Source organism: Cervus canadensis, chromosome 5, assembly GCF_019320065.1.
Source record: "Cervus canadensis isolate Bull #8, Minnesota chromosome 5, ASM1932006v1, whole genome shotgun sequence".
NCBI classification, from domain to species: domain Eukaryota; kingdom Metazoa; phylum Chordata; class Mammalia; order Artiodactyla; family Cervidae; genus Cervus; species Cervus canadensis.
The window spans coordinates 82,632,565-82,660,529 of NC_057390.1; the positions used below are offsets into that span (position 1 = coordinate 82,632,565).

Here is a 27,965-nt window from a genome sequence, read left to right on the forward strand (position 1 = left end):
CCTTCCCGGGTGCCCCTACGCCCTCCAGCACACCCACGACAAGGATAAGGTGTCGAGTGAGGCTTGCTTACAAGGGACCAGGAGTGCTCCAGGTGGGCGGGCAAAGGGAAGGGGGTTTGCCAGGGCGAGGGGCCCGGGAGGGAACCCACCCCACACCACTGAGCCCCGGACGGGAGTGGTGAGCCTGACTGCAGAGTGCCAGGAACGCCGTGCAGACGGCAGAGGAGGGGGTCACAGGGAGCAACAGGAAGGGGGTGCTGGTAAGGCCCCCCAACCCTCCCCAGCAAATGCCCACACCCCCTGAAAATGCTCAGAATGAATCTAGCCTGGGACTCAGGGCTCTACCCTTGTTTGATCCAACAACAAAAGCTCTGAGGTTGAAACAAACAAACGCATGAATCACAGGGCATCTCCTTCTCGGGGACCCAGAGCCGGCCGCAAGTTAACACTCTTTTGAAGGAAACCTAAGAGGCCACAGCAGACTGGACACCGCTGGCTGGAGGCAGGAGCTGGTCTGAGACTTCAGAAGCCCCCACACCAGCTCCTTGAGAGATCTGCTCCTTCTTCGGTCAGCCCTGGGGGGCAGAGTTCACAGCCGGGGGTGGGGGGGCCCTCATCCCAGTTGGCTTATTACGCATGGAGGTTTGGGCCACCAGCACCCTCACATTGTGGAGTAAATTCCTCCCGGCTGCCTGGGCCTGGCCGGCTGTGCAGTGACTCATGTAAACCAAGCCTGCGTGGGAAAGACCTGCAGGCAGGCGGCAGAGTGAGTCTGCAATTCCACTCCAGTGCTCCAAGCCGGACGTGAGCTGCAGTCCTCCCGCAAGGCAACATCCTCCCCGCAGGAGAGGAAGTGAGAGTCCTGGCCAGCTGGCCCACACCCTGCAGCCTTGATGACTGGCAGCTCTCAGGGAACACGCTGGGCTGGGTCCTGGAATCAGGCAGTCCCCTGTCTCAAGGCTCCAGACGAAGTCTCTGTTTGCTCCTCTGTTAAATGGGACCAAGGCTAGTTTCGGGGAGCTGAGTCGGGATGGGGACTGTGTATAGAAGGGACCTCCTCCACTGGGCCGTAAATGGCCAGCCTGAGTCTCCTCCCAGGGCCCCCTCTCTAGCCTTCTGGTCTTGGCTGTCTCTTAGCTTCCCTGGACCTCAGTTTCCTTGGCTGTAAATGGGAAGGACGGTCTCAGCCTGTTGATTTCACAGCGTGGTGGTGAGGATCAAGGGAAATGAAGGCTGTGAAAGGGCTTTGACAAATGTGAAGCACCAGACAAATATACGGAAGTTCTATCACAACTTTTATGATAAAAGAAATGGGCAAAGTGCTTGATGAGCTTAAATCACAGTATCAGACTGAGCCAGGCTCAGGGGCGGGTCCACACTTTCCAGCAGACCTTCTCCATTGCACGCTCGGCACACACCAGGGTGGGCAGAGGGCCTGGGATCCTGGGGGCTCAATACATCTAGCAGGGGGGCGGGGCCAGTGAAATTCCAACCCCTGTTCTTCAAGAAGAAAATGAGGGAAGAGGACAGGAGAACCCAGCCCTGCAACAGTGCGGACCCCTGGCTCACACTGCCGGGGCAAACTGGGCTCCAGTCGAAGCCCCCCGGGATCAGCACAACAGTGAGCTCGCACTAAGTCACTCAGTCGGGTCTGACTCTTTGCGACCCCAGGGACTGTAGCCCCCCAGGCTCCTCGGTCCAAGCGATTCTCCAGGCCAGAATACTGGAGTGGGTGGCCACGCCCTCCCCCAGGGGATCTTCCCGACCCAGGGATCAAACGCACATCTCTCCTGTCTCCTGCATTAGCAGGCGGGTTCTCTACCGCCAGCGCCACCTGGGAAGCCCTCAGCATGACAGTGGACACCACGAAGGCCCATCCCCAGGAGAGAGGGGCCTGTCCAACTGCAAGGTGTCTCCTGTGGCTTCTAGCCGGTTCAGGTCCACTTCAACGGGCTTGAGGATCCTGTGGACGCTCAGGACAGGCTCCTGAAGGTCAGGGAGCTTCCCAGGGACTGAAGACCAGCCCGGAGCAACCCCAGCGTTCCCGGGGGCTGGCCGCTCAGATCTGTGTGGGCAGGGTGGGCCTGGGACACACCTGTGCACACACACCCCCCACACACAATACCACCCTACATCATACACATACACCACACACAATACCACCCTACATCATACACATACACCACACACACACACACCCACACACAATACCACCCTACACCATACACATACACCACACACACACACACCCTACTGCACACACCACACACACACCCCACACACACAATACCACCCTACATCATACACACACACACACACCCTACTGCACACACCACACACACCCCCACACACAATACCACCCTACACCATACACATACACCACACACACACACACCCTACTGCACACACCACACACACACCCCCACACACAATACCACCCTACACCACACACACACACACACACACCCCTACTGCACACACCACACATGTCACACACACCCCCCACACACAATACCACCCTACACCATACACACACACACACACCCTACTGCACACACCACACACACCCCCACACACAATACCACCCTACACCATACACATACACCACACACACATACACACCCTACTGCACACACCACACACGTCACACACACCCCATACACACCACCACATACACACACCCTACTGCAAACACCACACACGTCACATACACGCCCCACATAATACCACCTGACACCATACACATATACCACACACACACATATCCTACTGGACACAGCACACATGTCACACACACATACCCCACACAATACCACCGCACACCATACACACACACACACCATACTGCACACACTACACACACACCCCCTCACACAACACCCCCCCATACCATACACATACACACACACCATACTGCATACACCACACACACACACCACACACATATTACGCAGACACCTCCCACACAATACTACCCCACACCATACACACACACACACACACCATACTGCACATACCACACACATGTCACGCAGACATCCCCCACACAATACCCCCACACACACCATACACATACACCACACAGACACACACACACACTGTTCTGCCCTCACCACACACATTTCACACACAACCCCCCCCACAGCATACACATACAGCACACACACACATATACACCATGCACAGACACACACACACACACTCTGCATGCCCCTTTCCTCCACACTGCTGCGGTCCCCACCACTCGCTGCCTGGAAGCCTCAGTCTGTTGTCTGGCTCCCAGTGGGAGAGAAGCCAGGTCTGGTGCGGGGTGGGGTACTCTCGGGGGAGAAGGCCTTCCCAACACAACAGTGTATGCAATGACCAGGATTTCCCCCTGGGAATTCAGTTACCTTGGAGAACCCAGTGTGGGCCACACTTTCCATTCTTTCATTCACGCCACAGCCAATTCACACGCTTCCTGGGCTGGCACACACTTTATGCACCAGGACCCGAAGGTGTGACTCGTGAGCCACACGGGAGCCGAGCTCTGCTGTTGGTGGGTCCAGGCGGTAGAGAAGGGCTGGGGCGACATCCCAGAGGGCGTCGGTGTGCAGGGAGACGTGAGTGTGCAAAACTGTGTGGTGTGGCTGGAGGCACACGACCAGGGAGGTGGGCAGGGCCTTATCTGGGGGTGGTGGTGCAGGGAGCCTGGGCGGCATTGTGACTTCAGCAACTCTTGGCCCGAGCTTCTGGGGAGACCACCAGCAAGCGTCCCATCCCTGCTCCACAGCTGGGCCTGTTACCTCCCCAGGCACCTGCCTGGGTGACCAGCGGCCTAACAACACATCGGTACTGGGCAGTACAGAACATCATAAAGCAATACAGAGAGGTGGAGGACAGTGAGGAGCAAATGGATAGATTAACAAATGTAGGGTGCGGGGAGGACAGGCAGCTGGGGAAAGAAGAAAAGATACCGTCAACGCTGAGAAGTCGGAATTCGGACTAATGACCTGAAGGGCAGTTCAAATTGGTAAAGTGAAAGAAAAAGTGAAGTTGCTCAGCCATGTCTGACTCCGTGGACTGTAGCCCACCAGGGTCCTCCATCCATGGGATTTTCCAAGCAAGAGTACTGGAGTGGGTTGCCATTTCTTTCTCCAGGGGATCTTCCCGACCCAGGAATTGAACCCAGGTATCCAGCATTGTAGACAGACACTTTACTGTCTGAGCCACTAGGGAAGTCCTTCAAATTGGTAAAGTCTGAGTCAAAAAATACTTGAAAAACTGCCTCTGCATTCTTTCTCAGGCAAATGGTAAAGGTGGGAATGTGGGAGAACCCTGAGGGAGATGAAGGGTGTTCTCAGTGAGCAGACAGGAATCAGTTGTCACTAGCACTGCTGTCCTTCCCCCACAAGGGTGGGGTTGGGATGCCTGGGCAGTCTTGGGTAAGTCACATGCCTCACAGCTTTACTTTCCTCATCTGAAAAATATGAGTTTGGACAACGTGGCCCCCGAGGCACGTTCTACCCTCAAAAACGGCTTGGAATCTACTGCCAGTGGGAGCCTGGACAGCACCAGAGAAGTTCACCCACCCGGTGACAGTGTGTATCCCTCTCCCCAGGATCCTGGTTGACAGATGCATTCACTTTTCTCCCTGCAGGTGGGAGAAGGCTCATTTCTGCCGGGTTCCCACCTGAGCCACGACTCAATTCTCAATCCATGGGCCCCAAATGAACCCTTTCCAAACTGTGAATTCCTGTGCCCCAGATGAATGAGGATTGGTCACATCCTAAGATATCTTGGGTAGAAACGGAAGCAATGTCATGATGAACATTAGACTTGAGGAGTTTTTGAGACACCCCTGGCCTTCTGGGGTTTTGCAATGGTTGATACAGGGCTTCGACCTCAGGGCGAGGTCCCCCTCTGCGAGGTGCTACCCACAGCAGAGCCCCTGGAGGCAGGGCTCCAGCCTAATGCCATCTGGCTTCACTTACATACAGTTCAGCACACCAATCCCGTTTTGTATGTGTGTGTGTTTTGAAACTTGGAAGAAAACTTCCAGTGAATCATCTCATCTGTCATTTGATTCATGTTTAATGTCTTTGGAGAGAAATAAAAAACAGTAAGTCATTCTCCCAAAAAGTGGCATCAGCCTGGCCAAGATGCTGGGTACACCAGTGGTGACATGCCAGCTGCCTCCTGGTGGCCCCAGGGCTACAGTCTTGAGTTGTCATCAAGTATGACAATCTGAGTAAAGATAGCTCCTAAACACTGCCCTTTCCCATTTTTATTCCTTAAATCACAGCACCAGAAGCCAAAGTTTCTGCAGGGAGAGCTGGCACCAAAGTACAAACTCGCACAGAAGGTGTCGGTCAACACACATTAACAGAGCACCTACTGAGTAGGGATCATGGTTAAGAGGTGCGTGCGTGATAGGTAGTGAGTTGTGTCTGACTCTGTTTGACCCTATGGACAGCAGGCTCCTCTATCCCTGGGATTGTCCAGGCAAGAATACTGGAGTGGGTTGCTATGCCCTCCTCCAGGGGATCTTCCCGACCCAAGAACTGAACTCCCATCTCCTATGTCCCCTGCATTGGCAAGTGGGTTCTTTACCACTTAGCACCACCTGGGAAACCCCTGGTGAAGTGTTGGTGAGGTGTTGGGGATACAGAAATGTACAAGGTGCCCCCAAAGTGCTTCCACTCTAGCTGGGAAGGAAGGAAGGTATGAATCCCTCTTTCCTTCCTTACCCTGAGTTAGTCCGTACTCTGAGCCAAGCATGGTGCTGGAGGAGGTGGGGACAGAAAGGGGAGGGAAGGAAGGTGGCATTCCAGGCTTGTAGCTCCGGTCCTTCCCCGACTCTTTTCCCCAAAGACCTAGAACTGAGTTTCAGTTTCTCAGGGCGTGGCTAGCAATAATCCCACAGCCGATTAGCTCAACATCTAAAGCACAGGGCAGAGGTGTAGCTGGTGAGAGGAAGCAAGGAAAGAGGGTGAAAAAGCAGGTGACGAGGGCAAGGGTGCCCCTGGCAGGCAGCCCCAGATCCTCTGCAGGCCTAGCAGTTCGGGGCATCTGCAGCCTCGGTGTGCTGTTCAGCGTGCCCAAGAGCCCATCTTCCTGGCCCCTTAAGGTCTCCACATTGCACATCAGAGCCCCTCTGACCCCGATATTCTGTGACATCCATGAAGGAGCCAGTTTCCTGGAGACCCTCTGAGGTCCTAGGAATAGCCACCCTGTGACGTGGGTGTTGCTAAGGGACCAACGTGCCCCGGGGTCTGACCAATCCAAGGAAATTTGAGGGGTCCACAGGACAGGAAATGTGAAATGCAGGCTGTCCCAGAAATCATGGCCATGGGCCTGGGCCTGGGCCTGGGCCTGGGCTGGATGTGAAGGGAGGAGGATAAGTGAGGGCCCGATGCGAGAGGTGGATGACCCAGGGGGAGAGTCCAGGTGGGCTCAGACCTGGCTCAGGCGCCTGGCCAGGGGCCAGCAGGCAGCGAGACCTTGGGGACATCACTTCATCCTTCGTTTGTGCATTACGGAACCTCTCTCTCTCTGTCCCACCCCTTGGGGGTTGAGCAAAGACGGACCAGCAGGTGCCCTTCCTTTGACCCCTGCCTTCCTCCTTCCTGAGCAAGTGTGAGCCTGGGGCCGGGCCTCCCTCTCTCGGCATGCACGCAGCATCTCGTGCAGAGCCTACCTGGAGCAGAAGCTCAGGGATGTTGAAGACAGCGAGTCCCTGACCCGGGGGTCACCATCCTGCAGGCGGGCCAGGACACGGTGCCCATCCCTCCACTGACTGTGCAGTGGATGAGAATGCCAACCTGTGTGCACCACAGCGTGTGCATGTGTGTGTATGCACATGTGAGCACGCATCTGCCCACAAGGCCTGTCATGCAGGACCCGTCCCTGTGGTTGAGGGTTGGAGGGGACGCCCACAGGAAGTGATATTGCAAAGTCATCGCTGGTCACTCTAAAAATAACCCTCAACGTACAACCTAGGAAGGATTTCCCTTTCCGGGTGCCCTGCCTCGAAGCCACCGCAGTTTCCACTCTGAGGCCACGTCAGGACAGCCAGGTGGACGGCATCCAGAGGAGAGGTCAGCCTGCGGCCTTGCTCTCCTGGCCTCTTGTCCTGCAGAAGCCCTGTCTCCATGTCCCTGTTCATCCAGCATCTTTAGAGCAGTGCTTAAGTCTCTGTGAGCAACAATTACCTGTGAAGTGAGTGACGGGCTCCCCGTGCGGGGTGGTCTCGACTGCACTGAGATGCTTCTCCTTGTTGGGCTCCTGTTGTGAGTGTCCCACTCATGCATGAACTACACCCCCACCAGGTGTCTGGCCCATCCCTTCTCCCCTTTCTTGTGCACCCCCTCTGGTGACATGGATCTCTTTGCTGCCCCCAAACCCTCAGACGTGCTACTGCCACAGGCCCTTTGCACTGGCTCTTCCTCTGATACCAAACGGCTCCCTCAACTCCACTGATCTAGGCTCAGGGCACTTCTCAGTGAGGCCTTCTCTAACTCCTCTGTTCAAAACTGTCACCCCCCCCAAAAAAAAACTGTCACCCCAACACACATTTTTATCCCCTTTCCTATTTTATTTTTTTCTCTGTATTTTACTGAATTCTCTCTCTCCCCTAAACTAGAATACGGAGTCCCTGGGGCCAGGTTTTATTCAAGTCAGTTCTCCACTGGAAGCCCAGAGCCTGGAGGCGCTAATGTGAGTGATCAGTACATATTTTGTTGAGGGGATGAATGAGTGATTGCTGGCAGGAGGCTGGGATCCGCAGCCTTAGCACTCAGGTACCTGCAGCAGGTGGATAGAGATGGAGGATTGGGATGACAGGCCCTCCTGTCCCTCACCAAAGGGACAGGAGCAGAGAGAAGGGGTCCTCCCACTTCCCATCACTTGGTCCAGGACATCCTGACCAAGGACATTCATTGTCAGAGGTGCCACCTGCCTCCCAGAGTTTCTGATCTCTCAGGGGTGGGAGGTAAGGGTTACTGAGTCTTTGCTGGGTGAGAAGTGAAATACCCAGGGGGCCTCGGGATGGAAGGAGACACCAGGGACCACCTCCTCTGCCTTCTTTGGACCCCTCCACCTCCAGCTCCTGACACCCAGCCACTAGCCTTAGGAGGACCCAACCTGGCCAGACACCACCCCCTGTGCCCCTGTGCCCACCCACCAGCCTCCAACTGGGCCTCTGTACACAGGTGACGTCCAGGTAGCCAAAGCCAGCTCCTGCCCCCTCCCCATTTCCCAGCTCTAACAGGGCTGGTGAAAGATCGGACCAACGAAAGCAGCCGTGTCTGCTTCCACATGGAGTTGTGTCTGTTTTCTTTGGGGAGAAAAGCCCAGAGGCCCACTCTGAAGTCTGTCCCCAGACCCTCACCCTGGGTCTCTTGGCCCACAACGGCGAGTGCTTTCACTGGGTGAGCAGGGAAGGTGAAAGAAGGAAAGACAGGGCAGCAGGAGAAACACCCCTCCCTCAGGAAGTCCACACCCTGGTGTCCAAACAAGAGAGGCAGGAAGGCCCCACCCACGGGATGTGGGGGTGAGATTGCGCCCTCATGGAGGTGCTGGGCAGACTGCCCCCCTAAAGCCTTCCCCATTCTTTCCACTGAGCTGGGTCAAGTCCCCACACGCCGGCACATGGAGGACAGGACCCCACAGAGAGGTAGAGGCCCCTCAGCGCCCTGTCCTCACCCCATCTCACCAGCCACCCCCCGCACTGGAGCACTTACCCAAGGCTGAGCAGAAGTGGAGAGAAAGCAGGGGTCAGAACCTCGGAGGCTACTTCCACGTCCTGGCCCAGGCTGCTAGACCATGCCCTGGAAGAGAGGACAGACCGGTCATGTGCAGCAGGGCCACCCGGACCCAGAGCCCACGGACTTCCTCGCCAGTCGCTTCCGTACAATCTACACACATTTCCCCATGATCCTCTTGTAATACAAGGTCCTCTTCTTCCTTGGGTGCTGGCAGGGCACCCCTCACCCCTGCAGAATGAGGGCTGCATCTCCCCTGAGCTGACTGTGAGCTCCACAAGGGCAGAGAGTCTGTGCCTTCATTTCTGGGTAGCCGGTGCCTGGCTCAGAGCTTGCATGCAGCAGGCGCTCAATAAATAATCCATGTTTGAGAAATGAGTGCCCCCGAATGCATCCCATGGACATGACTGCAAGCACAGTGCACTTGTGCTCAGCCGGAATTCTACCCTGCTTCAGCAACACAGGGCTTCATATGCCCGTTGCATCGCTGACACTCACTGCTAGGATTCAAGGCCTGGAGTGCAAACGCAAAGCACCTCCCCACCAGAAATGCTTACTGGAGGTCACTGACGTACTTTATATATACACATATACACCAGTATATACCTACATGTAACACTCTTAATAGACTTTATTTTTTAGAGCAGTTTTTTTGTTCGCAGCAAAGCAGAGCAGAAAGTACAGTGTTCCCACTTACTCCTTGTCCCCAGACACAACCCTCCTCACATTCACCATCCTCCCTCTGCAGACTGGGGTACCTTTGTTACAACTGGTGGACCTACACGGATACCTGTCACTGCCCCCAAGCCACAGCTCACAGGAGCTCGTTCCTGGTGGTGTACATTCTGTGGGTTTGAACAAATGTATAATGTCCTGTTGTTCGGTTGCTCAGTCGTATCCGACTCTTTGCGATGCCGTGGACAGCAGCATGCTAGGCTCCCTTGTCCTTCACCATCGACGTTATAATATTAATATCATATGAGGCAGCTTCCCTGCCCTAAAATCCCTCTCTGCTCGCTTCGTCCCCTATTTTTCTAAAGGCAAGTTCACGTCAATGATCTCAGTTAAGCCATCTCATGACTCTGGAGCCCTGCTTGGACATTCAGAGAAATTAAAGCCTGGACAGGGTCAAGGGCCCTCCCTGGTGAAAACCAGTAAGTTGGAATCAGCAGCAGAATGTGCTAGAAGCAATGTGTCTGATGGTCGTTTTATCATCTTGACCTCCCATTGGCCCTGGCAGGGAGGGTTCATTCTAACCCCCCAGTTTACAGAGAAGCAAAACAGATTTGGGGATGCATGTCAAGGTCACACATGGCCAAGTGGGGTGTCCAAAATGCACACCCCAAAACCTAGCTCTGCTCTTTCCAGATGTCCTTGTCAATCACAGGAGCTTATAGGAGGTGTGGGAATGCCATGGGTCCCTCCGGTTAGGGGGCTTTTGCTTTTCCAGAGTTGGATCATATGTGCCCCGGGTCTGTGGTCCTCCTGCAGGGGGTGGTGGGGGGGGGGGTGGCGCCCGCCAGCCACTCTGCACAATTAATGTCACAGGGGGGCCTCCCCTGGCTGCAGGTCAGTCTGCACAAAGGCCCCACCATTTCTACCCTCTGGGGGACAGCCCTGCATGAACATCAAGCTCAAGGATCAGCTCAGGGACAGTGACAGCTTTCCTAGTCCCGGTGGACACCATCCTTTCTCACCAGACATGCCCCAGCTCTCCTGGGAAGAGCTCTGCGGGGTGGGGACAGCAGAGGTGCTCCTCTGTGCCGCACGACCCTGTGACTGGGGTGAGCCCTGTGACCCCCACCATCCTCAGTGTCCCCAGCTGTGACATGGTGGACGGGCTGGATCCCTTGGGGAGGCTAGGCCAGCTCTGATCCCAGGTTTCCCAGCAGGAGGAGCCATCCTCCCAGAGGCCTCTGGCTCCCAGTCTGCTTGGGAACACTCCATTAACTCAAATTGCAAATTTCCTCCTGGCTCTATCAGCTAAGCCACAGGGGCTCCCCGGCCACCAGCTTTCCTGTGACAGATACAGATGACAGTCATCACTGGAGACGGAATCAAGGAGCAGAAGTCATTATGCAGAAATAATTATGTTGAGTTATGTCTGGTTGCTCCTGATTTCTGTCTCTCAATTGTCTTACAAATGGCCATGCCACTTCCTCTCCAGAAGAACAAACTGTGGATGCCTGGGTGATTCAAACAGACCTCCTGGGCCCGAGCCTAGGGCTCCAAGCTCCTGCCAGGCGGGGCACCAGCATGCACGGGCTGTGATGCCCTGTCCTCTCTCTGAGCACCTGGGAGAGCGGAGAGGGAGAAGACAAAAGCCCTGGGGAGGGAGCACACTCCCTGACTCACCCCCACACACCCCCTGCACTGGACCCTCCTTCAAGGCCCGCTTCACCTGGGTCCCTTTCTCCTGGGGCCCATCCTCACCTCCCAGCCGTTTGTTCACTTTATGCCCAAGGCACCTCCCTCTCCTAGGTCTGGGGTCTCTGGGGGAGTGACTCAGGCTGTGACCAGCTTTGACTCATCTTGGTACTCCCAGCTCCTAGCACAGAGCAAGGCCCTGGGAGAGCAGAGAGGGCTCCGTAGCTGGGCTGCTTGGGCTCAAACCCTAGCTCTGCTGTTTCCTAGTTGTGTGACCCATTATCTACCTTCTCTCTGCCTCAGTCTTCCAGGATGTAAAATGGAGATGATGATAATCCTACCTAGTTCATCAACCTCTTAAAAGATTCCGTGAGCAAATGCACACACATAGAAAATACTTGCTCATAGGAAGATGCAATAGATGTCAACAAGGACTAAAAGAGCACAGAGAAGCCTTGAAAACACGCTTGTAAGAATCTAAGCCAACTTGAAAGACACAAACTGCTGAAACTGACTCAAGAAGAAGGATGTTTGAAATACCTCTAATAAGGCAAGAGACTGAATTAGTAACCAAGAAATTACTCACAAAGAAAAGTCCCCACCAGGCCCAGATGGTCTCACTGCTGAGTTCTATAAACATCTAAAGAATTAATAACAATTCTTCACAAAGTCTTCCAAAAAACAGAGGAGGGAACACTTCCCAACTGATTCTATGAGGCTAGTACTACCTTGATAGCAAAACCAGACAAAGTCTCCACAAGAGAAAAAAGCTACAGACCAATGTCCCTAATGGACAAGGATAAAAAGAAAAATAAACAAGCCCTCAAAAAACAAACAAACAAACAAACAAACAAAAACCCAGCATAGCAAATCCAGTAACATAATAAAAAGATTTATACATCATACCAACTGGGATTTATCTCAGGAGTGCAAGGATAGTTTACCATCTGAAAACAATTAATGTAGTACATCATAAGGTAAAATAAAAAGCAAAAATCACATGCTAATCTCAACAGATGATGAAAAAGCACTTGACAAAATCCAACATCCTTCCATGATAAGAACACTCAAAACTAAGAACAGAAGGAAACTTCTTCAGTCTGACAGAGGATATCTGTGAAAAACTCACAGCCAACATCATACTTAATGGTAAAAATACCAGATGCTTTTTCCCTTAGATCAGGAACGAGACAAGGATGCCCACTCCTGTCACTTTAATTCAACATTATACTAGAGGTTCTAACCAGGGCAACTAGGCAAGAAAAAAATACAAGGCATCTGAATTGGAAAAGAAGTAAAATTATCTCTATTTGCAGATGACATGATCTTTTATATAGAAAATCCTAAGGAATCCACTAAAAAAATGTAATAGAACTAATGACATAATTTAAGCAAGGTTGCTGGATACATGATGAACATAGAAAAATTAAGTGTATTTCTATATACAGACAATTAAAAATCCAAAAATGAAGTTAACAAACTTCAAACAAATGGGACCTAATGAAACTTAAAAGCTTTTGCACTACAAAGGAAACTATAAGTAAGGTGAAAAGACAGCCCTCAGATTGGGAGAAAATAATAGCAAATGAAGAAACAGACAAAGGATTAATCTCAAAAATATACAAGCAACTCTTGAAGCTCAATTCCAGAAAAATAAATGATCCAATTCAAAAATGGGCCAAAGAACTAAACAGACATTTCTCCAAAGAAGACATACAGATGGCTAACAAACACATGAAAAGATGCTCAACATCACTCATTATTAGAGAAATGCAAATCAAAACCACAATGAGGTACCATTACACGCCAGTCAGGATGGCTGCTATCCAAAAGTCTACAAGCAATAAATGCTGGAGAGGGTGTGGAGAAAAGGGAACCCTCTTACACTGTTGGTGGGAATGGAAGCTAGTACAGCCGTTATGGAGAACAGTGTGGAGATTTCTTAAAAAACTGGAAATAGAACTGCCATATGACCCAGCAATCCCACTTCTGGGCATACACACTGAGGAAACCAGATCTGAAAGAGACACATGCAAGCCAATGTTCATCGCAGCACTGTTTATAATAGCCAGGACATGGAAGCAACCTAGATGCCCATCAGCAGATGAATGGATAAGGAAGCTGTGGTACATATACACCATGGAATTTTACTCAGCCGTCAAAAAGAATTCATTTGAACCAGTCCTAATGAGATGGATGAAACTGGAGCCCCTTATAGAGAGTGAAGTAAGCCAGAAAGATAAAGAACATTACAGCATACTAACGCATATATATGGAATTTAGAAAGATGGTAACGATAACCCTATATGCAAAACAGAAAAAGAGACACAGAAATACAGAACAGACTATTGAACTATGTGGGAGAATGTGAGGGTGGGATATTTCAAAAGAACAGCATGTATACTATCTATGGTGAAACAGATCACCAGCCCAGGTGGGATGCATGAGACAAGTGCTCGGGCCTGGTGCACTGGGAAGACCCAGAGGAATCGGGTGGAGAGGGAGATGGGAGGGGGGATCGGGATGGGGAATACATGTAAATCTATGGCTGATTCATATCAATGTATGACAAAACCCACTGAAATGTTGTGAAGTAATTAGCCTCCAACTAATAAAAAATTAAAAAAAAAAAAAGAAGTTAACAAACTTCATTAAGAGAACAATTGTTAGCAATAATTGCATCAAAAATTATTTTAAAATTTATAAAATAAATCTAACAAAAGAAATGCAAAATGTACTCTGAACACTACAAAACATTGTTGGAAAAAATTAAGAAGATCCAAATAAGTGGGAAAATATCCCATGTTCATAGATCAGAAGACTTAACACTGTTAAGATGGCAACACTCCCCACACTAACTCTAAGGTTCCCCCTCAGAATGTCAGCTTACTACTTTGTATTTGGCTGATGATAAAATTCATATGGAACTTCAAAGGAGGCAGAACAGTTGAAACAGTTCTGAAAAAAAAAAAAAAAAAGAGAGAGAGAGACAAAGTAGAACTCACAGCTCTCAATTTAAAAACTTACTACAGGGGCTTCCCTGGTGGTCCAGTGATTGAGAATCCACCTTGCAATGTAGGAGACGTGAGTTCCATTCCTGATCCAGGAAGACCTCACATGCTGTGGTGCAACTAAGCCTGCGCCCCACAACTACTGAGCCTGTGCTCTAGAGTCCAGGAGCCACATCTACTGAAGCCCCGAGCCCTAGAGCCTGTGCCTCACAACAAGAAAAGCCACTGCAGTGAGAAGCCTGAGCGCCACGACTGGCCCCCACTAGCTGAGGCGAGAGAGTAGCCCCCGCTCGCTGGAACTAGGGACAAGTGTGTGCAGCCACAAAGACCCAACACAGCCAAAATTAAATAAATAAATATTTTTTAAATGAAAGAAAAGATGTTCAACATCGTTAGTTATTAGAGAAATGCAAATCAAAAGCAATGCAAAATGCAAAAACAATGAGATATCATTTCACACTCACTAAAATTTTTGGAAAAGAAAACGTCAGATCCATGCAAGTGTTGGTGAGGATTTGGAGAAATTGGATCCCACTGCTGTTGGTAATGTAAATGGTGCAGCCACTTTGGAAAACAATCTAGCAGTTTCTCAAATGACTGAACATACAGTTATCATACAACCCAGAAACTCCACCCCTAGGAATAAACCCAAGAGAAACGAAAACAAACGTCCATAAAAAAAGTCCATAAAAAAACTTGTTCATAGCAGCATTATTAAACAACCCAAACGTTCATTACTATATGAGTGGATAAACAAAATGTGGTATTTTCATACAGTGTAATATCATTTAGCCATAAAAAGAAGTACTGACGTGTGCTACAATATGGATGAAACTTGAAAACATTATGCTAAGTGAAACCAGCACAAAAGGACAAATGTTGTATGATTCTGTTATAGAAAATGTCCAGAATAGGAAATCTATAGAGACAGAAAGTAGACTAATGATGTCTTAGGGCTGGGGACAGGTGGATAGGGGAATGAGATGTGGTAGCTAAAGGTGGTAGCCAAAATTGTACCCACTTTAGTATGTGTATAACCTATATATACAAAAAAGATCTTCACGACCCAGATAATCACAATGGTGTGACCACTCACCTAGAGCCAGACATCCTGGAATGTGAAGTCAAGTGGGCCTTAGGAAGCATCACTATGAACAAAGCTGGTGGAGGTGATGGAATTCCAGTTGAGCTATTTCAAATCCTCAAAGATGGTGCTGTGAAAGTGCTGCACTCAATATGACAGCAAATTTGGAAAACTCAGCAGTGGCCACAGGACTGGAAATGGTCAGTTTTCGTTCCAATCCCAAAGAAAGGCAATGCCAAAGAATGCTCGAACTACCGCACAATTGCACTCATCTTTCATGCTAGTAAAGTAATGCTCAAAATTCTCCAAGCCAGGCTTCAGCAATTCATGAACCATGAACTTCCAGATGTTCAAGCTGCTTTTAGAAAAGGCAGAGGAACCAGAGATCAAATTGCCAACATCTGCTGGATCATTGAAAAAGCAAGAGAGTTCCAGAGAAACATCTATTTCTTTTTATTGACTATGCCAAAGCCTTTGACTGTGTGGATCACAGTAAACTGTGGAAAATTCCGAAAGAGATGGGAATACCAGACCACCTGACCTGCCTCTTAAGAAACCTATATGCAGGTCAGGAAGCAACAGTTAGAAGTGGACATGGAACAACAGACTGGTTCCAAATAGGAAAAGGAGTATGTCAAGGCCGTATATTGTCACCCTGCTTATTTAACTTATATGCAGAGTACATCATGAGAAACGCTGGTCTGGAAGAAGCACAAGCTGGAATCAAGATTGCCGGGAGAAATATCAATAACCTCAGATATGCAGATGATACCACCCTTATGGCAGAAAGTGAAGAAGAACTAAAGAGCCTCTTGATGAAAGTGAAAGAGGAGAGTGAAAACGTTGGCTTAAATCTCAACGTTCAGAAAACTAAGATCATGGCATCTGGTCCCATCACTTCATGGCAAATAGATGGGGAAACAGTAGAAATAGTGTCAGACTTTATTTTTTTGGGCTCCAAAATCACTGCAGATGGTAATTGCAGCCATGAAATTAAAAGATGCTTACTCCTTAGAAGGAAAGTTATGACCAACCTAGACAGCATATTAAAAAGCAGAGACATTACTTTGTCAACAAAGGTCCATCTAGTCGAGGCCATGGTTTTTCCAGTAGTCATGTATGGATGTGAGAGTTGGACTATAAAGAAAGCTGAGCACAGAATAATTGATGCTTTTGAACTGTGGTGTTGAAGACTCTTGAGAGTCCCTTGGACTGCAAGGAGATCCAACCAGTCCCTCCTAAAGGAGATCAGTCCTAGGTGTTCATTGGAAGGACTGATGTTGAAGCTGAAACTCCAATATTTTGGCCACCTGATGCAAAGAGCTGACTCATTTGAAAAGACCCTGATGCTGGGAAAGACTGAAGGCAGGAGGAGAAGGGGATGACAGAGGATGAGATGGTTAGATGGCATCACCAACTCAATGGACATGAGTTTGGGTAAACTCCGGGAGTTGGTGATGGACACGGAGGCCGGGCACGCTGCAGTTCATGGGGTCGCAAAGAGTCAGACACGACTGAGCGACTGAACTGAACTGAAAGGGTTTGGGCTGGAGAAGGAAATGACAACCCACTCCAGTATTTTTGCCTAGATTATCCCACAGACAGAGCAGCCTGGTGGACTATATAGTCCATGGGGTCTCAAAGAGTTGGCGGACACGACTGAGCAACTCAACAAGAACTGTGTTTTATGGTATTAAAAACAGGGTATCAGTATCACATTTCAAGCTTAGAAAGTGACAATGTGGGGAACTGTTGTGGTTATCTCAAGCAAATAAGTACTGCATCAAGGTGTCATACTTCCAAAGATTAAGAACCATTCTGCCTACCAAACAAAATATATTCTGAAGGTTGCTTGTTTTGTAATCCTGGATCTGGACTTTTGGGGGAGTCTTAAATTTATAAAAGAATGAAATTATAAAATACTAAGCAGTGTGGCTTTATTTTGAAGTAATCTGCTACTTTAAAATTAAAAGAGAAGCATTAAGAATCAATAAAACAAGATACAATGAAATCTAGTTATTATAAATTCCATCTGTATTTAAAGTATTCTAAAATTACTTATTGGTAGCTGTTTTTTCCTAGCAGGATGAGTAGAATTTTCTTGATTACAGGTATAGTTTTATTTTTATTATTTATTTATTATTTATATTTATTTATTATTTATTATTCAGCTAAAAATAGCTGAATTTTTATTTATTTATTTATTTATTTATTCAGTGGGTTTTGTCATACATTGACATGAATCAGCAATAGATTTACACGTATTCCCCATCCCGATCCCCCTCCCACCTCCCTCTCCACCCGATTCCTCTGGGTCTTCCCAGTGCACCAGGCTCGAGCACTTGTCTCATGCATCCAGCCTGGGCTGGTGATCTGTTTCACCATAGATAATATACATGCTGTTCTTTCGCAACATCCCACCCTCATCTTCTCCCACAGAGTTCAAAAGTCTGTTCTGTACTTCTGTGTCTCTTTTTCTGTTTTGCATATAGGGTTGTCGTTACCATCTTTCTAAATTCCATATATATGTGTTAGTATGCTGTAATGTTCTTTATCTTTCTGGCTTACTTCACTCTGTATAAGGGGCTCCAGTTTCATCCATCTCATTAGGACTGATTCAAATGAATTCTTTTTAACGGCTGAGTAATATTCCATGGTGTATATGTACCACAGCTTCCTTATCCATTCGTCTGCTGATGGGCATCTAGGTTGCTTCCATGTCCTAGCTATTATAAACAGTGCTGCGATGAACATTGGGGTGCACGTGTCTCTTTCAGATCTGGTTTCCTCGGTGTGTATGCCCAGAAGTGGGATTGCTGGGTCATATGGCAGTTCTATTTCCAGTTTTTTAAGAAATCTCCACACTGTTCTCCATAGTGGCTGTACTAGTTTGCATTCCCACCAACAGTGTAAGAGGGTTCCCTTTTCTCCACACCCTCTCCAGCATTTATTGCTTGTAGACTTTTGGACAGCAGCCATCCTGACTGGCGTGTAATGGTACCTCATTGTGGTTTTGATTTGCATTTCTCTGATAATGAGTGATGTTGAGCATCTTTTCATGTGTTTGTTAGCCATCTGTATGTCTTCTTTGGAGAAATGTCTGTTTAGTTCTTTGGCCCATTTTTTGATTGGGTCATTTATTTTTCTGGAATTGAGCTGCAGGAGTTGCTTGTATATTTTTGAGATTAATCCTTTGTCTGTTTCTTCATTTGCTATTATTTTCTCCCAATCTGAGGGCTGTCTTTTCACCTTACTTATAGTTTCCTTTGTTGTGCAAAAGCTTTTAAGTTTCATTAGGTCCCATTTGTTTAGTTTTGCTTTTATTTCCAATATTCTGGGAGGTGGGTCATAGAGGATCTTGCTGTGGTTTATGTCAGAGAGTGTTTTGCCTATGTTCTCCTCTAGGAGTTTTATAGTTTCTGGTCTTACATTTAGATCTTTAATCCATTTTGAGTTTATTTTTGTGTATGGTGTTAGAAAGTGTTCTAGTTTCATTCTTTTACAAGTGGTTGACCAGCTTTCCCAGCACCACTTGTTAAAGAGGTTGTCTTTTTTCCATTGTATATCCTTGCCTCCTTTGTCAAAGATAAGGTGTCCATAAGTTCGTGGATTTATCTCTGGGCTTTCTATTCTGTTCCATTGATCTATATTTCTGTCTTTGTGCCAGTACCATACTGTCTTGATGACTGTGGCTTTGTAGTAGAGTCTGAAGTCAGGCAGGTTGATTCCTCCAGTTCCATTCTTCTTTCTCAAGATTACTTTGGCTATTCGAGTTTTTTTGTATTTCCATACAAATTGTGAAATTATTTGTTCTAGTTCTGTGAAAAATACCATTGGTAGCTTGATAGGGATTGCATTGAATATATAGATTGCTTTGGGTAGAATAGCCAAAAAATAGCTGAATTTTTAAATGGCCCGTATGGTTATGAACAGGATTTGTATGGCCAGTTCTTTCACCAAACTTGAGATAAAAATTATTTTAACTGTAACCTAAAATTAGCCTTTAAAAAATGGCAAATGTTAACTTAAAAGCAGCATGTAGTCATTCAGTTTGCCGCATGACAGTGATCCCAGGGAAACTTGACAAGCTTTCTTTTGTCCTAACTTAGAGAAGTAAACGTCAAAGTTCTGGAATACTTCTAATTTACTTTAGTGAATTTTACCCACTTTAGTATGTGTATAACTTATATAAAGCAAAAAAGAATTTAATTATAATGAGCAATACAACTTTGTTCATCTTATCTGATGCTTGCTAAAAGAAAAATATGAAATGAATGAATTAAATCAACAAAAATAAATAAAGAGTATGGGGTCTCCTTTTGGGATGATGGAACATTCTTTTTGGGTGATGGAACATTCTTTTAGGGTGATGAACATTCTTTTGGGGTGATGGAACATTCTAAAATTGACTGCAGTGACAGTTGCACATGTATTTGGTAAATGTACTAAAGGCCATTGCATTGTATACTTTATATGGGTGAATTGTGCGGTACGTGGGTTGTATCTTAATAAAGTTATTAAAAAACAAACAAACCGGAGTCTAGGCCAGCGTTCTTGTACTTCTCTACCCCAGAAGACAGAAGGGCAAAGAGCAGGTTCACAGGAACAGGGGGACAAACCACAGGGCTTCCCAGCTCTGCAGCCGGGGGACACAGCTCTCAGAGCTCATCACCGTGGCCAACTGTGAGAACCTGGCAGCCTGGGATCTCAGCTGAGCTGCAAAACTGCTTTGAAGACACGCTCCCCACCCCGCCCCCAGCATGCACCCCAAATACTTGCTGAGGGCCTGCAGAGAGCATTAGGTGCAGGGGACACCGGCCCACTTCCGAGGAACCCACAGCCCAACCGGGTACCCTCAGATGTCATGTGCTAGATGTCGGGGATGGGCAGTCAAACCAAGCTCCAGGGATCGCTTGCATTCCAGGAGGTGATCTGGCACACTGCGGGGCGGCCGGGAAGGGAGGAGTCCCTCTGGATACATGCTGGGTCCGGGCTGAAGGAGTTCAGTCCCTGAAACCACCCGGTCCGTCACCCCAGGGTGCTGACTGCAAACCACCAGCTAACAAACGAGGGTTCTAGGGCCATTTCTGGGGCTAGTTCCTCCTCTAGGGCCCAGGCCTGGAAGGCTCAGTGTCCAGCATCCTTGCTGGCCAGTCCTTGAAAGGCAGTTATACAAGCTTCCTCCTGCCAGGGCTCAACACCTCCTCTCGCCCGGACCCAGGCCTCCCGGGCTGACTCTGATCTGCCCGCTTGCACCAGGGGCGAATGTGTGCTCAAGAGATGACAAATTATTTTAATACATCTGGAAATCCAACTTAATTAGGAAGCAAAGTCCCCAAGGGAGAAAAACACAGTGGGTCTGGAGTCAGAGACAGATGGGTTTTGGATTATGACCATTTCTGAGGTGACTGTGGTTTTAGGATGACTAATTCCACCATGGTCCCCAGGTAATCAGGGCGGTAGCTCACCGAATACTTTCACACGGACATTTGGCACAACACAATGGCACTTTCCTCCACTGCTCAATTCAATAGCTGAATTAGAGGGATTTCCCTGCTGGTCAGGGGCTAAGAATCCAGCTTGCAATGCAGGTGACACGGGTTCAATCTCTGGTCAAAGAACCAAGATCCCACATGCCCTGCAGGGCAACCAAGCCTGAGTGCCACAACTAGAGAGACCTGCATGATGCAATAGAGATCCACATGCCACGATTAGGGCACGATACAGCCAAATAATAAATACTAAAAAAAACAAGAACAAAAAACCAAAACTGAGTTGAAGGGGCTGTGTATCCTGCAGATGTCCCCGGGGATGGGAAAGCCATAGAACATACCACGGAAGCCAAGACTTGCAGGTCAGACCACACAGCCGGACGCTCCACAAAAGAGGGCAGGGCTGGAGAGCGCCCCAAGGGGACAGTGAGCTAAACCCTGAGCCCTGCGTGGCCAGGGCCAGCGCCTTCACCAGCCCTCTGGTCATCTGGGGCCCTGGGCGCCGGCTGCATTCCCAGCTTCCAGGGAGTGCTCACAACATCTTATTGTAGCTCCCATGTCCCCTCCCATCACCAGGGTCCGGTCACAAAACAAAAGGAACCTACAATCTCCAACCATTTTGAAAAAACGATTTATTTACTAAAGATGACTACACAAACTCCATGGCCCAGAAATTCAGCTCCTTGATATACTCCCAACAGAAAGATGGACATAGGTCCACCAATGACACAAGCAAGAAGGCTCACAACTGCACGACTTATAAAAGCCCCTAGAGGAAACTGTCCTCACGTCCACCTACCATCGATGGATGACAACCTGTAGTGTGTTGGTACCTGGAGGACCACAGAAGAATTGGAACAAACCTCCACGACACATGACACAGATGAAGCTCTGAAAGGTTTCCTTTCCAATAACAAGACAGCAACGGAGAAAGTAAGCAGATCACAAACTGCTAGGAAAAGAATAAAATGAAGTGATTTGATGAAGACTGCCGGGTGGCTCAATGGTCAAGAATCCGCCGGCCAGTGCAGGAGACTCAGGTTCGATCCCTGGATGTGGAAGATCTCCTGGAGAAGGAAATGGCAACCCACTCCAGTATTGCTACCTGGGAAATCCCATGGACAGAGGAGCCTGACAAGCTACAGTTCCATGGGGTCACAAAGAGTTGGACATGACTAAGCAACTGAGGTAACTCTTGCTTGGATGCTCAGAGTCAGGGACACATGTGAAGAGGAAGGGATAGACTTATGATGAGGACTCTAGGCAGAAGGGGCAGCAAATGCAAAGGCCCTGGGGTAGAGCATGCTTGGCATCGTCAAGGAGTGGCAAGAAAATCAGTGTGGCCAAAGCATGGCCAACAGAGAGAAGTGGGGAGCAGCAGGGGCTGGGGAGAGCAGGGGCTCAGAGGACAGGGCAAGGAGTTCACCTTTTCATTTTAAGCACAATTGTCGTAGAACTCTGACAACCAGAGAATGCTACAAACATACTGGGTACAGGGGAAAGGATGGTAAGAGTCCCTGGAACTGAGGGAGGCAAAAAGGGGGGACCTCCTTGGGACCCCCCAGTGGTGGGGGCGGGGGTAGGGGTGGCAGGTCACTTCTAAAGGCGCTGCTTTTCCTTCCGACATAAAATCCAAGCTTGTTCACTCCTGATTCTCCGTGGGCAGGAACGAAAATAAAATGGCTCATTGCCCACTAATGAATTCTTGGAACCTCCGGTGCTCAGGCCACGGATCCACTCCCCCCCACCAGCTCCTGATGCCAAAGGGACCAGGGGCCATAAAATCCCTGCCTGGAGTTCTTCCCGGCGGCGTCTGAGGCGCCTCCTGTTCCGGAGGGAGGAAGAAAAAGCAAAGCTTTGCCAACAGAGAACAATGAGGCAGCCACGGGGGAAACACCGGCGGGTCCAGGGAGGCAGGGAACGGGGAGGAATCCAAAGCCTATGCAGCCATTTCTATGTGGGGCACGTTCTGCCCCCAGACAGCCACTGTGTGGTCAGTCTTAGCTGGGGCGGGGGAGGGGGGAGCCCTTACGGCACCTGCCACCCCTGGACAGCAGGTACTAGAGCACCCGAAGTGGAGGCTGGGGACCAGGCACCCCCTTCTCATGGAAATGGTCCCAAGCATGTCGGATTTGGACTCTGACATGTCACCATGTGGCCCTGGGCAAGTCGCCCATCCTTCGGGGCGGCTCCCACCCCATGAACTCCCAGGGGGGGCTGCAGGAACCACAGGAGGTAACAAATTCACAAGGAAGCTCCTTAAACTCCTAGCGTTTAAGGCTCTACCTCAGGACCACTGGGTGTACTCACACCCACTGCCCCCGTCTCAGGATCATCGGCCACCAAGAGATAGGCTCAGAGAGGTTAAGCCACTTTCCCAAGGTCACACAGCCAGACAGTGCTCTGCCAGCGGAGCCGACCAGGCCCTGCAGGCCACAGGACCTGCCAGGGACTAAACCCTGCCCTCCGGGAGCAATAAAGGAGCAAGGAAAGTGGCACTAATTATTTTAGAGTAATTAAGCAAGACATGCAAAGTAGGGCAGAGGGTGGGCCCTGTGGTGGGGTCTCTGCAGAGGCAGGAAGGATGGGCTGAGGGGCTCCCGGCCAAGCTCCCCGCAGAGCAGTCCAGGTTCCAGAGTATCAGCAGAGTATCAGCAGGTCAGGCTCCAGACACTCACCCCTCGCCCTCTCTGAAGGCCCTGGTGGTCCCAAGGCCCCAGCACTTGCCATTTGAGGACCCGGGTAATCAGGCCCCAGTCCAGGTGCCCTTGAAGCCTCAATCCCACCAAATGCGGCAGGCTGAGGATGTGGAAAAATTCAGAGACTCTTTCCCATGTGGCCTCCCCTCCTTCCTGGGGCCCCTGGGGGTCCATGAGGCTGCCTGGAAGCCGCCTGCTGGGGCTCCTGGCCCTTCTAGACAGCTCTGGGAGGGCCACATTCTGTTCCCACATGTCCCAAGCACGGGGCCTGGAGGCAGTCGGTGTCTAATGAGTGAATCAGCAAGCAGGCCGCTCAGAGGGAGAGGAGATTCTAGATGAGGCTGCGGCGAATGACAGCCAGACCATGGAGGGCCTTGAATGCTGGGGCCAGGTGGCTTGTGGCAATAGGGAGCCACAGAGTGCTCTTGGGCAAGGGCCTAGGAGGAAAATGGTTGTGGCAGCCTGGGCAGAAAGAGTAGCAGAACTGAGGCTGGAGTCAGGAAGGCCACTGAGGGAGTGGGGAGGGGGCAATGTGGGCACTGGCACATGAGAAAATTGGGGATTTTTAAGGGTGATTGCAATCGTGTGTAGCTTTCAGCTGGTCACACACAGAAACTGGAAACTGCCCCCCTCCTCCAGACAGAACTCAGCTGCATCGTTGGTATTAACACCTTAGTTGCCGGTCCACCCTGAAACCACCCCCACCAGGCCAGCTGGTGCCCGGGCTGTGCTTCCTGAAGCAGGTGGCCAGGAGGAAAAGCATAACTTCCCCACAAAGAAAGGAAAGCACCAGAGAGGATCTGGGCGTCCCTGAAACGCAGCCTGCATAGCAGCCTGCAAACGGGCGGCCGTGGAGGATTAAGGCAAGTCCTCCTGTGAAGCCTCTTATTCCACAGCCAACAGAGAGCGCACGTAGCTGAGCCGCCGTATCCGTGATGAAGGGATAAGTCATCTGAAAACACAAATAAATTATTCATTCCCCCGCAAATGAGCAGCTTCTGGGTTCCTGCGGCAGCCGAAAGGCTCTGCGAATCCTATTAGCGACATGGCTCAGCCAGGCAACACAGAGTCCCGCCACTACCCCAGTGTAGATGGCTCTTGCTGGGAGCTGCCCACACGTCTCTCTGTTCTGCGTCCACAACTGAAACCAGCCCAGTGTCTCATGGGGCGATTACAGCCCTGCCAGCCTGGCCCAGGAGGCTCAGGGCTCCTGGCAGAGCGTCCACACTGGAGGACTCGGTGGCAAAGAGATGCCTCCCACCCATAGTCTCCCAAGACCTCCCCTCCAGGGCCCACCTCCCACCCATCAGAACACAAGCCTGGAGCTGGCCTGCTCACCCAAATGCCGATGCCTAGGCCCTGCCCCCAGACACCCTCTGGGGTTCAGCCCAGGGCGCTGCATTTCTGCCACCTTGGAGCTGAGGAAGTGCTGGAGTCCCCGAGTCCCCCACTCCGATCAACCACAGCAGCTCGGGAGGCCTCACAGACCCGAGCAACTGGGGTCAGGTCCGTGGCTTCTGGGGGCCCCAGGTGCTCGGGGTGGGGGGCTCCTAGAAGGACGATAAGAAAGAACATTTGCAGAGTGACTGTCATGAACGGGTACTAGGTGGAGGCCATTCACAGCTGGGGCTCTGCCCGCCTCTCATCCCTGTGTTTGTAGCTTTGATCCCAGCCTTGGCTCACTCAGTTCACAGCGGAGAAGTCTGAGGGCTCTGACTGCCAAGGCCGGACCCAGAGCCGCTATTTCCTCAGCCCCCATGGTCCTTTCCTCAGGGAAGCCTCCCACTCCCCCCGGCTCAGTCTAAACACACTCTGGTGGGACTGCTGCTTGGTGTCTTAACACAGCGGAGGGGCTGGGGTCCCACAGAAGTGTGGGGGTGAAGCAGTGACCGTGTGAGAGGGGCCACTGAGGCCCCCGTCACTAGGCCAGCTGAAAGCTGCCCCTTGTAGACTGGTCCCATGTGATGTGAGCCGGTCGGGTCTGTCCCTCTGTCCCTGTCCTTACACCCGGGGTCTTCTGCAAGAATGACACTTCTGGGCCTTTCCTGGTGGTCTGGTGGACTAAGGTGCTACACTCCCAAGGTGCTACACTCCCAAAGCAGGGGGCCCGGGTTCAATTCCTGGTCAGGGAACTGGGTCCTGCACACCGAAACTAAGACCCGGTACAGTCAAATGAATACATATCTTTTTAAAAAATGACACTGCTCACCTCCCTCCCTGTGGGGGACGTGGGGCTTATCTGACCAGGCAGGAGAAATGACATTCTAACCTGGTCCTTCCCCACACTCTGCCCCAAAGGCAGAGGTCAGCAGTAGCTCAGCCATCTGCCTACAATTGGAAAACATTTTTAAGAGTGAGGCTGAGAATTCCAAGGACTGTATAGTCCATGGGGGTCTAAAGAGTCAGACACAACGGAGCGCCTTTCACTTTCACTTTTTCAAGTAGCAGGACACTGATTCTGGCTGTAGAGCAAGCTTGCAAATCCAGAGCTACCAGCAAAAATGGTGTGTATGTGTATGTGTGTGTGTTTGTGTCTAGAGACATTCCTGGTCATTATAACTGGGGCTGGAGGGGGGTCATCTACTGGCACCTGAGGGGTAAAGGCAAGGATGCTCCTAAACACTCCACAGCACAGGTCACCCCACAACAAGCAGTCATGCAGTCCAAGCTGTCCACCAGGACAAGACCTTGATGTAAACGCAGTCCCCCGTGGCTCGTCGCTGGGGTCCACTTCTCCACTGGTTTCAGAATCTAGGGGCCAGAAGAGTGCAGAGCTCATGGAACTATGCTCTCATCCCCAAAGGCCGGGTGGAAGGTCCTACAGGGAACAAAGCCACCCTGCCCCCACTGCTGTGAAAGAAAGTGAAGTTGCTCAGTAGTGTCCGACTCTTTGTGACCCCATGGACTATAGCCCACCAAGCTCCTCCGTCCATGGGATTTTCTAAGCAAGAATACTGGAGTGGGCTGCCATTTCCTTCTCCAGGGGATCTTCCCCACCCAGGGATTGAACCCGGTCTCCTGCATGGCAGACAGACGCTTGACGATCTGAGCCACCAGGGAAGCCCCCACTGCTGTAGGGTCTCACATAAGGAAGCCCCCCTCCCCAGGCTTCTCTGAGACCTGGAGGGGCCACAGGAAGTGCTCGGGTCCCGGGCCTGCTGTGGGCAGGCAGGAATAGGAGGATGGGCAACCCTTGCTGCTGGCCTACCATGGAGACTGCACCCATGCTTTACACTCAATCCACTCAGGGGCAGCGGGCAAGGATTCAGGAAGCCCCACCCTTGGCGTAGCATAAGCCCCATGAGGGCTGCCTCTGTCCCAGTGACCCTGGCCAACCAAAACACCAGTGGTTCCCACACCTGACCCTTCCCATGGGAAAGGATGGTTTTGGAGATGAAATGGAAGTCTCATCTATGCATCCTTTCATTCATTCAAAACACATTTAACCAAACACCCACTATGTGCCAGGCACTGTCCCAGGTGTCACTGATGCAACAGGGAACATGTACAGTTCTTACTTTCAAGGAGTTCACTCAGGTGCATCAGATTACGAGGCAAGCAACACGTGCCATGAGGTTAGTGAGTACAGGATTTGAGGGGGCCGTGATGAGACTTTGAGTCCTATCTAAGGATCCAGGAAGGCTTCTTGGTGGAGGTGACATCTAAATGGAGACTGAAGGATGAATAAGAGCCAGCCAAGCAGAGACAGAGGAAATGCGGAGGAGAGGATGGGGACTAGGAGCGGCTTTTCTGAGGACTTCCTAAGACACACCCTCATCCAGGCAGGGGCAATGGACACACCAGAGGTCAGTGGGCAGCTGCGGTCAGCACCAGCAGCTCCCAAGTTGAAAGGGGGCCTAAGAGGAGAATGGCAGGGGGGCCATTGCCAGGGGCCTACAGGCTTGCGTCCAGCAAGGCTGGCCTGGGAGGAGAAAGCCAGTCGTCTTAAAGACACAAGCAGCAAACACACATCCACGCCCGCCCGGGCCACAGCAGCACCTCTGCACACTCTCTGGCCCCTTAAGAAGGCCGGCCAACCTCTGGCGGCCTGCCCACCACCCCCTCGTCATCCCCAGGGCACAGGAGCCTGGTGTCCCCAGACCATTCCAGCCTCATTCTCTTGCTGTCTGAGAGCTGGACTTCTGAAAATTGTCTATTTACTGTGGTTAAAAGACAACGCAACCCACAGGTCCACAGCCAGCTCGGCCGACACCTCTTCAGGGATGAGGCATTTGTGCAGCGATGACAATTCCCATCTGGACAGGAATGTGCAGGTGGGCCCGGCGCAGGGAGCCCACCTTCCCTTACAAAAGGCCCCCATGGCCCCCGGGGAGCTCTGCCCAGAAGACCCCCAGCCGGGCCTGCTGCGGACGCCAGCTCACGGGCTGCAGGGCTGCCTGCGGGGACCGACCAGGAGGAGCCAGGACTGCGTGCACACAGCAGCCTCCCACATCTTTCCATTTTTTCCTCAAACCTAAACGTTCATGAATGAATGAATCTGTGCTCAACCAAAGTGCAAAGCTTACCTTTTACCCTGTTAAATTCATCTTACATTCCCCTCCTCCTGT

General features: G+C 50.5%; 1 protein-coding gene across 1 annotated transcript in view; it reads right to left on the reverse strand.

Annotated features, from left to right (window-relative positions):
- HPCAL1 (hippocalcin like 1) overlaps nt 1-27,965 on the reverse strand; it is a 116,602-nt gene that overhangs the window by 18,713 nt on the left and 69,924 nt on the right. The window contains exon 2 of the mRNA XM_043469363.1: nt 8,724-8,810. The gene's annotated coding sequence lies outside the window, so the exon portion shown is untranslated. The remainder of the gene's footprint in view (nt 1-8,723; nt 8,811-27,965) is intronic.